This window comes from Chenopodium album, chromosome 7 (genome assembly GCF_948465745.1).
Source record: "Chenopodium album chromosome 7, dcCheAlbu1.1, whole genome shotgun sequence".
NCBI lineage: Eukaryota > Viridiplantae > Streptophyta > Magnoliopsida > Caryophyllales > Amaranthaceae > Chenopodium > Chenopodium album.
The window spans coordinates 54,501,581-54,511,763 of record NC_137840.1 but is presented as its reverse complement, the minus strand read 5'-3'; the positions used below and the strand labels follow the sequence as shown (position 1 = coordinate 54,511,763).

The 10,183-nt window shown below is 34.6% G+C and overlaps 1 pseudogene across 1 annotated transcript; it reads right to left on the bottom strand.

Annotated features, from left to right (window-relative positions):
• Positions 1-3,745: 3,745 nt before the first annotated feature.
• LOC145640319 (pyruvate, phosphate dikinase, chloroplastic-like) lies at positions 3,746-9,743 on the bottom strand (annotated as a pseudogene). Its single transcript, XR_014114947.1, has 11 exons — positions 9,717-9,743; positions 9,276-9,439; positions 9,031-9,192; positions 8,654-8,743; positions 8,051-8,189; positions 7,784-7,961; positions 6,027-6,161; positions 5,650-5,778; positions 5,294-5,431; positions 5,131-5,208; positions 3,746-4,210 (listed from the first exon to the last, which is right to left on the bottom strand). The product of XR_014114947.1 is annotated as a pyruvate, phosphate dikinase, chloroplastic-like (transcript).
• Between the last annotated feature and the right edge of the window lie 440 nt (positions 9,744-10,183).

Genomic DNA, 10,183 nt, shown 5'->3' with positions numbered 1-10,183 from the left:
TTTATTTTTACCTTTTATTCTCTTATTTTTTTCCACTACCAAAATATTTGTACCCAACCCCTATGGTGCAATAATAAAAAAAAAACGGAGGAAGTATGATTTTGTCTATTTAAATATTGTACAAATAGAATTTTGAGTTGTCTCAATAAAATAAAATAAAATAAAAAAGAATCCCCTGTCTTCGAATATACAAGTACCATTTAGATACAAATTCTTAAATAGACCTGGTTCACACTAATTTATTGTGGACCACTAACATTAGGGAAACTATGGTTGTTTTATTAGAAAAAAAAGAAAAAAAAAAAAAAGGGTTTTTCTAAGCTATACCCCTGAGGTATTCGAGATTCTAAGGTGTACCCATGCTTTTTCAAGTTTAAGCTGTGCCCTGCAACTCCTTATCAATACTAAAATGTACCCTTATTAGTTGTTTAAAAGTTATTTGAGAGTGTGATTTCGTGGCTTCAGTTTTCATTATTTGGGTTGCGATGGCTAAGATTTCTTTCTCCTACTATTTCCTTACCTTTTATCATCTTTCTATTAAATTTATAGTTAACTTTAGGTGACGTGGAAGTCCCAAGGAGGGTACCATTCATTAATGGTAGTGAGTTGAGGGGCACAACTTAGAAACTTTAAAAAGCATGGGTACACCTTAGAAACTCTAATACCTTAGGGGTATAGCTTAGAAAAAGAAAAAAAAAAAAAACGGTCACTATAATAGAAAAAAGGTCTCTATGTTGAAATACAAGTCATTTTGGTAATATATAGGCTATAAGAGGTTAATTTTTTTAATGAAATATATTATATACTAGTTAATTTGAATAATAAAGGTCACTATGTTAAAATTAGGGTCATAACATTGTACTTTAATATCACAATAATATTAAACGTTATACTAGTTTTAATAAAGGTTACTATATTAAAAATAAGGTTACTATGTCAAAATTAAGAGTCGCTATGTTTAATATAATGGCAATTGTGTGTGTATAAACCTCGGGTTCACAATAACATTATTGTGGATCAGGTCCACGTAAATCTTTCTGCCAATTAGATAAAGTTGGACTATTGACAATTTTTTCTTTCATCCCTGGTTGAAAGTTTGTAACACATTAACAAAATATGTAGTTGGTGCCATAATTAAAATTTGGATCATTAATTATTTGATATCCTTCTCATGTGATTTATTTTTATTTTAACCATTCTCATATACTTATTACTTATTTACCTTATTGGTACCTTTTTTATTCATGCCTCTAGCAATTTGTACTCTGTATTTTTTATCAATTTTTTGGTATACATCAATTTTTTGGTATATTAACAATATCTATTTTAATACGAGTACCCACTAACTCAATATATATTGTTATTATCTATTGTACAAACACAATGTTGCTAAAAAAAATTAAAAGATGGAATTAACTTATTAAAAATTAATGGCTATTATTTAAAACAATTTCTTTGACTAAAATAATTGTGTAGCCACTATTAATATACTCCGAATCTTTTATATATTCAGTCTATAATGTATAATTGTATATCTTATGTTTATAGTGTATGTCTTAGTTCCTAGTTTACAGCTAGTATAACTAGTTTGTTTCCTTAATTGTAGCCTGATTAGTCTCTAGTACTCATGTATATTGCCATAGATTAAAAAAAAAAAAAAAAAAAAAAAAAAAAAAAAAAAAAAAAAAAAAACGTGTATATTCCACGTTTTGGGAATGAGAAAGGCAACCAATTTGTCTCTTTCAGCGACATTGCATAATCTTCCCTCTAGCAAATAAATTACAGAAATATATAAGGAAGAAGAGAGAAAATATTGCCTGAAAAAAGAAATAAAATAAACTTTCCTAAAGCATAAAGAAAATTTCTGGAAGAAAAGCTTGCCGTCACACTTTCATAATAAGGAAGCTAAGGGCTGTTCACTTCAGCTACAATCAATTCAACTCAATTCGATCAACTCCTAATTTATTTCTCTCATAAAAAATTCATTTCAACTCAGTTCAGTTCACATCAACTTAATAAATATGAACATGCCCAAACTCACTTACGTGTGAATACTACTTATTAGTCAAAGGAAATATTAAGATTTCTTCTAAGTTTTTTAATATTTTCTCCTTCTTCTCATCACTAACTACAATTTTAACCCCCATACCAATCCCAATCCCCCACCACCTTCTTCTCCTGCTTTCTCTCTTCTCCTCACTACCACTAATCCTCTCAACCTTACATATATTCCTCCTCCTTTTCAAAATGGCTAATTTCACAAAAGTATTTACCAAAACGACTAATTGTAAATTTTAATTCCCAAACTAACTAATTTATTAACTTGGAAGGAATTAATTTATCTAGCTATTCATTATTTTCTTTGAACAGGTTTGGTTCACTTTATTGATTTTTTTATTTACCAAATTTTAATTTTCTTAAATTTTTTTTTTAATGAACAAAAAAAAATTAAAAAAATTTATTAGCTATATATTTAGCTTATTACTTTTTTGTTTTTTTTTTCTACCCGGTTCACCCTTTGGGTTAATCCGGATTCGGGGATCAGTTCTGGGTGGTTAGGTTCCAGTCCCCTCCTGATTGTTGTTGCGGGGGATCGAACACGAGTCCTCCCTACCAAGTGTAGTCCCAATCACCACTACACCAACAACCAATTGGTATATTTAGCTTATTACTACGTATTTTAGATCCTTTTTTTTTTTTTTTTTTTTTTTTTTGAAGAAAATGTATTTTAGATCCTAGTATAGTTTGTTTATTATAGTTTATTATATTTCTACTTTACCTAAAGCTTGCCGCCAAATTAGGAAGGAAAACTTTCCCAATAACACACCGACTCCTAATCCAACAAAAACACGGCTCCATAACTAGAACGTTTCCTACTCCTACGCAACATAGAATTCCTAACAACTGTTGCATTCTATTATTCTCTTTCTCTTATATATACACATGTTTTTGCAGTGCAATAATAATAACTCAATTCCTGTCAAAAAATATAAATAAAAAAATGGTAAAAAGTTACACCGAGCTTCCTTTAGAAATTAGAATTGACAATAAAGATAGCAGATCACTTAGAGTTTGACGAGGATCTTAAGAATTTTGGTGTAGTCCTAATTGCATCTACTTTGTACATCTACTTAGGGTTTGACATACAGACTACATCTTATTGTTGTAAGCCTAATTGCATCTACTTTGTCAACACAATCTACCAAGAAGGAGAGATAGACATGTCTGTTTATGATTTAAGTTGCGGCCAACTGATCGAGGATCACTTTAATCTGTCTGGGTTAATGAATAGTTGGGTGGGATCTTTTTGGGTTGAACCACCTTCAATCAAAACTACTTCATCCATTCCATTGAACCAGTTACACGTTACATATCTAAACAATAAGTGGGGTTTTGTTAGATTCGTCCTGAAATATGCTTTTAAATTATTAGGTTTTTTTTTTTTTTTTTTTTTTTTTTTTTTTTTTTTTTTTTTTTATCATTTTTACCTACACATAAAAACAAAGGGTAAGCAGATACTGAAGGAATAGAAGTCAAAGATATTATAAAGATGAAGCTCATCATATGTTTACTTGGTACTTATAGAATGTTATCTCGTGTGTAATTTATCTATTTAATTATAGGACTTTTGTGAGCAATATGTATTTTATTTTTTTTATGGTTTGCAATGTTATTAATTGTTGATATACGTTTGTCAAGAGCACGAGTTGATAGCTTGAAAAAAATAGTTGAACAACTATGCTTTTATAAAATAGTTGAACAAAAGGATCACAAGCTGTGAACTTTATGTTATACATAAATTGACAGTAGCGCTTGTTTTGCATCAAATATTACACATTTAAATAAACTGATGCTTCTCCCTTCTTATTGGATAGCGGTGAGCCCTGTAAACTATGATGTACAATACAATTATTTACAATTTACATTTGGTGTAGTCTGTATGTACCATCTGCGTTTTTCAAACAGCAACTTGAGCAGCAGCTAGTCTTGCAATCCGAATTCTGTTAACAAAATAAAAACCATATTCATACTGCTCAAGTTTAAAAAAAAAAAATAATAATAAAAAAAATGAAATGCTTAAGCAAGAATGTATAAGCACAAGAATAAGCATAGTAAACCTGAATGGAGAGCATGAAACATAATCAAGTCCAGCCTTGGCGAAGAATGCAACTGATGAAGGCTCTCCCCCATGCTCTCCACATATACCCACCTGTGAGTGTATTAAAAAAATACTTTTAGTGTGTTTTAGTAGATGGAAAAGTACAAATGGTAGGTTGGTCCTTGTATGAGTTATCACAGATTTGCATGATAAAGCGATGAAAGTAGGGCTGGGTCACAAGCAGAGGTAAATTCTAACATGGCTCAACATAGCTTAAAACATAGCTCAGCTCAACTTAGGTTAATTTCAACAAGTTTAAACTAAGGCACAATTTATCTTGAACTTGCTAGGCTGAATTGATTGGATTAAATGAAATTTTGAGTTCAAGTTCAAGCTTGGCTCAATGTGCTCAATTCCATGGCAGTGTTTAGCTCGGGAAAGCTGGCTAAGAATTTCCTTATCAAAATTAAAATTATACTTTTTCATAAGCCAAGTAGGATCAACCAGATCCGAAATGCTCATATATGATATTGAGTTTGATCTCAGCTCATCTTTTTAACCTAAACACTTTTTCATAACTGTTTTCAGTTTTTTGGCTCGAATATGATATAGATTTTGATCTCAGCTCATATACAGAAACAGAACATGAGCCAAGTAGGATCAACCACAAGTTACCTTTTAATGCTATTTAGAGATGAATACCATCACATCATGAGACACATGATCACTCTAGGATTAAAAACACTGACTTGATTATAAATATATATCGAGACAAATTCAACAAGATCTAACTTGTCTATATGATTTCTCACATAATAATTACCAACATTGGTCAAAGTGGACTATGCTACTGCATAGCGCTAATGGAAAAGTGTTTAGGTTAAAAAATAAACAGGGTTAGTAAATTATTTTGAATTAGCACCTGACCAAAAAAAATGACTATAAATTGAATTTGAACAAACCTTCAAGTTTAAACAATTTCTAAAATGGATTGATAATTAAGGCATATTGATCTTCATGTTGTAATTTACCTTCGAGCTAGGCCTAGCAGCACGGCCTTTTTCGGTTGCAAGTTTGATGAGGTGGCCCACACCTTTTTGGTCGAGAACCTAAATTCAAAATGAGCAGCATTGTGTAGACTAGTTAATTTTGCCAATTCTGGTGGGATGTGAGTATTGAGTAAGACTGACTTACCACAAAGGGGTCAGTTTGCAGTATGCCTTTTGACAAGTATACAGGAAGGAACTTCCCAACATCATCTCTGCTATACCCAAATGTCATCTGTGTGAGATCATTTGTTCCAAAAGAGAAGAATTCTGCCTCCTTTGCAATCTACAAAATAAAATATTGTACTTCAATATTTTAGGTAAGTGCAGTACCTCAAATATGCACAAAAATTAAACAAGTCCGACGAACTGTAACTATACTGTCTATAAACCTAACTTTAGTAGTAATTTTCACTCTGCTAGAGCTGTATGTTGGAAAGCACCTGAGTACATACGAAAGCTATTATATGAAATTTTAAGAGGAAGAAAGTAATTTTATTGTACCTCGTCTGCAATTAGAGCTGCCCTTGGGATCTCAATCATTGTTCCCACCTTGTATTTTAAGGAAGAACCCATCTCAGAAAATACCTTTGTCACTACTTCTCGTATCAAACTCACTTGATGCCCTAACTCCTGTCACTCAGATATGCGATAGTTTAGGTAACATAACACAAACAAAAATCCAACTAATCAACGATCAAAGCGGATCAAAATAGATATTTGAAAAGAAGTAAAAAAAAAAAAAAGTAAGTACAATATTCCCAACAAGAGTTATGCCTACTGATCCTGCTATTCAGGAAATAAATCCAGTGTTCTAACAAAGGTAACAAGTCCAAAAGAGAAAAGAAAATAAATGTTGGCAAAAAGAAAAGAGTCCGTGCCTGTGGTGTTCCGACAAGAGGAACCATAATCTCAGGAAGAACTGCAATACCCTGGTTGCTCATTGAAACTGCAGCTTGGAATATTGCACGTGCTCGCATTTCAGTTAGTTCAGGGTATGATATTCAATTCCCAACCTGTAAGGACACATCAAGTTCCATCAGTACAAGTTCTAAAATAAATTTATAATAACCTAGTGACCTTATGATCACTGTCATTGTGCACATGATGAAATGATTAGATATTCTGCTTATAGAGCTGTCAGTTTCTGACCCGAACTGTTAAACCCGACTGTTTCGAACCGATCCAAAAAGGAACTGAACTATTTAAAACCCGTTTTTTGGAAACCAAAAACTAACCCGACCCAATTTTTTCCAACCCGAAACTGAACAGAACCGAATTTGTGCGAACCGTTACTAACCCGACCCGTTATCAAGCCAAACCGTTACAACCCGAAGTTGAAAGCAACCCAAACCGATTACGTCTAAACCTGATAGTAACCCGACCAATTTTAAACCGAAAACCATTAAAACCCGATAAAAATCCGATAAACTTACAGTGTTCCAACCCATCACCCGTTGTGACCGAGCCATTTATAATCCGTAACCCGTTGTGACCGAACCGTTTACAACCCGTAACCTATTGAGACCAAATCGTTTAAAACCCGTAACCCGTTTTGACTGAGTCATTTACAACGTGTAACCCAATATGTTTATGATTTAATCCGTTTCAACCCACTACTCGATAAACCCAACTTATTTATGACTTGACTTGATTATAGCATGACCCGTTCCTACCCGTTATGTGACTAATTCGACTCGATAATCATCTGATTCAATTTTAGCCCGATATGATTTGAACTGAAACTCGCTTCAAATTGGGTAAACTCGTTTTCAAACCAACTAAGTTCAATCTAAACCGATTATAACCTGAAATGATAAGATTGGATCCGACTTCACCCGATCTGTTTTGAACCGAAACCCATTTTCGAACCGACCCACTTTAACCCAAATTGAGTATGACCCCTAACCAATTACGACCCGTCCTAATTAAGACCCGAATTGTTTTTAGCCGAAACCCACATTAAACAGGCCAAATCCGTTTTCAAACCAACCCGGTTCAACCCAAATTGATTATGACCCGAACCGACTAGAACCCGACCCGATAAGGACCCGATCCGAATAGAAACTGCAATTAAAAAACCAAACCGAATTGACTCGATAATTTTCAAAACCGACCCAAACCAACCCGCTAATTATTTCAACTCGTTATAAACCGACCCGTTATAACCCAAAACTGATAAACTCAACCCAAACCTGAACTGTTTACCCGAATTGACACCCCTATCTGCTTATGTGCTTAATCATAATATGTCCATTTATGAAGTAGAGTATCCATTATTTTCTGACATCAGTATTACAAGGGATTTAAAGTACATTGACTTCTTAAGATTTCTTTCATTTCTTAATTTTAGTATAGTATTAGAGCTTAGTTCTGTTGATTAAGGATTTATAGAAATTAGCCTCTTTGTAAGACTGCATACAGCTGACCCCCCCCCCCCCCCCTCCCCCTCCTACAAGTATTAAGTTGATCGTGCTGCTTAATATTATAACAAACGTCTTTTGAAGAAAGACTACATTTCAGATGGTATGGTAATGCCCTGATAAATAACGGAATATCAAAAAAAAAAAAAAAAAAAAAAATTAATTGACAGGTTATAAGTACATATATGACTATATGTGAACACCTTATCCATTACCTGCAGCCCCTAAAACCCAACATGGGATTGACTTCTAATAACTTTTCTATTCTGGAGAAGACTTCATCTTCTGCCATCCCAGTTTCCGATGCCAGTTCATTCACAATTTGTTCCAAGTCACCTTCTGGAAGAAATTCATGAAGTGGAGGGTCTAGCAATCTTATTGTAACTGGAAGCCCTGAAATTAACAAAATAAAAATAACAATAAAGCACCTATATGCAAGGTAACTAAACCAAAATAAACATCAAAATATAAAATTTTCTTGCCATCCATGGCTCGAAAAATCCCCTCAAAGTCCGATCTTTGATAAAGTAATAGCTGATCCAGAGCTACTTTCCTCTGCTCAGGAGTTATTGCCATTATCATCTTCCTCACTGTCTCTATCCTGTCATCTGAAGCAAAGAACTAAGACAATGCATACATTAATCATGTTTCCTTGAGTTATCTGGCATATTATGATATAAATTTTTAACAAAAAAGAATCTCAAGACTTGTAAGAACCAGACCAGAACAAAGGCATATGAAGAATTTTTCATCACCTACTGAAATTTCCCCCCTTCTAAATATTATTAGAATCTCTTCTTACTTGAATAGGACAGACAACACACGATTTAGCGATTATTGAAATTAAATTAAAGGCAACTCCAGCATGACTCCTGTCAAAGTTGAGTCTAACAAGATTTGAAATATTTGCAATCATATTTCCGCTATGAAACTATAAGTATATACAAAATTTAGCATCAAGGGCATGACAATGTTATTTCAATATTTAAATAGCCCTTCTTTGTGATAACTACTGATAAATATAAAAGCAACACCAACAAATCATCTCATAACAATAGATTACTAAGAGAAAAAGTGTAAACTACCATGTGCTCAGTCCTACAAAGTCCAATTCCTTCAGCACCATTGTTTCTTGCTGCTAATGCATCCTCTGGGGTATCTGTGTTTGCCATGACCTATACATATACTAACAGTGAATGTGATTTATATTAATTTGCGATGTTCTGCATGATGTCAAAGAAACAGTCTAAAACGAAAGCTACATAGACAAAATACATATGTAGATCACAGTTGTTTAGGGAACATGGAGGCACGCTCATAATGAATGCTTGGATGTATCACTCACACAATTAATATCCGCACATAACTCCAAGATAATTCTGACCAGTTTTTGGGATGCCTAAATTTGATGAGGAAAATGCAATGCATGGAATTGAGAAACAGTATGTCGAAACTGTATAACCTTAAGCCGCCGTATGTTATCAGCCCATGACATGAAGATTTCCAGATCCCCACTGAGAGCAGGAGGTGAAAGTGGTTCTTTCCCTAAGATCACTTCGCCAGTTGATCCATTAAGAGAAAGCCACTCACCTTCAGATATTACTTTGTTTCCAACCACAAGAACCTGGAAAATGAGCAATAAATCTCACACATCACATCTGATAAACAATGATCAAGGTTAAAATATAAAGTAAACATAGGAATCACCTTGTTAGTATCATTCACTTGGATCTCTAAACACCCTGAAATACAACACTTTCCCCGGCCACGAGCCACAACAGCTGCATGAGATGTCATTCCACCCCTTGCAGTCAAGATTCCAACAGTGCATGCATGCCCCCTACATCCTCTGGACTAGTCTCGATCCTCACCTTTATAATGCATACGTATGTCAGTTGGGACAAGGAAATGCAACGGACTAGCGTAATTCTCACAAGAATAGAGTCGAAAGGTTGAATATTTGATTATAGTTGTAAACTTGTACAAAATAACTATGGCTTTAGGCCATAACTCTCCATGTTTTGCCTTACAATTTTCTGGATAAATAACTAAGTTGAGACAAGTGCTATTTATACTACTACTACTGCTTCTTTGCTGGGCCTAATGCCTTAATTGCTCTACCTACTCTTCTTGTCTTCTTCTCTCTACTAGCTTGTCTTCTTCTTGATTTACCATGGTAAAAGGTACTGCTGCCACTTAAGGAGCCGTTGGTGGCTCAAGTGTTGTGGGTGGTATGCTGTTGTTGCCCTGCTGCTGTTGCCGTGGTCTCCTCCTGCTATAAGTCAGTGTGATTGGAGGAGGGTGCGTTGCAACACTCCCCCCCAAAAGCGCCACCTTGTCCTCAAGGTGGAAGGTAGGAAACTTCTCCTTAATGACCTCGGCGTCCTCCCAAGTTGACTCAAATTCATGCAACCCTTGCCATTTGATCAGCACCGTATAGACATCTCCACGCCCCGCCTCGCGCTTGATTGCCAAGACTCCTTCTGGTTCAACCACTAACTCAAGCTCGGGTGAAATCTGAGGTGGGATGGTAGGTGAAGTAGGGATGTCACCTACGGCTTTCTTGAGTTGAGACACATGGAACACTGGGTGGATACGGCAGTGCTCAGGGAGTG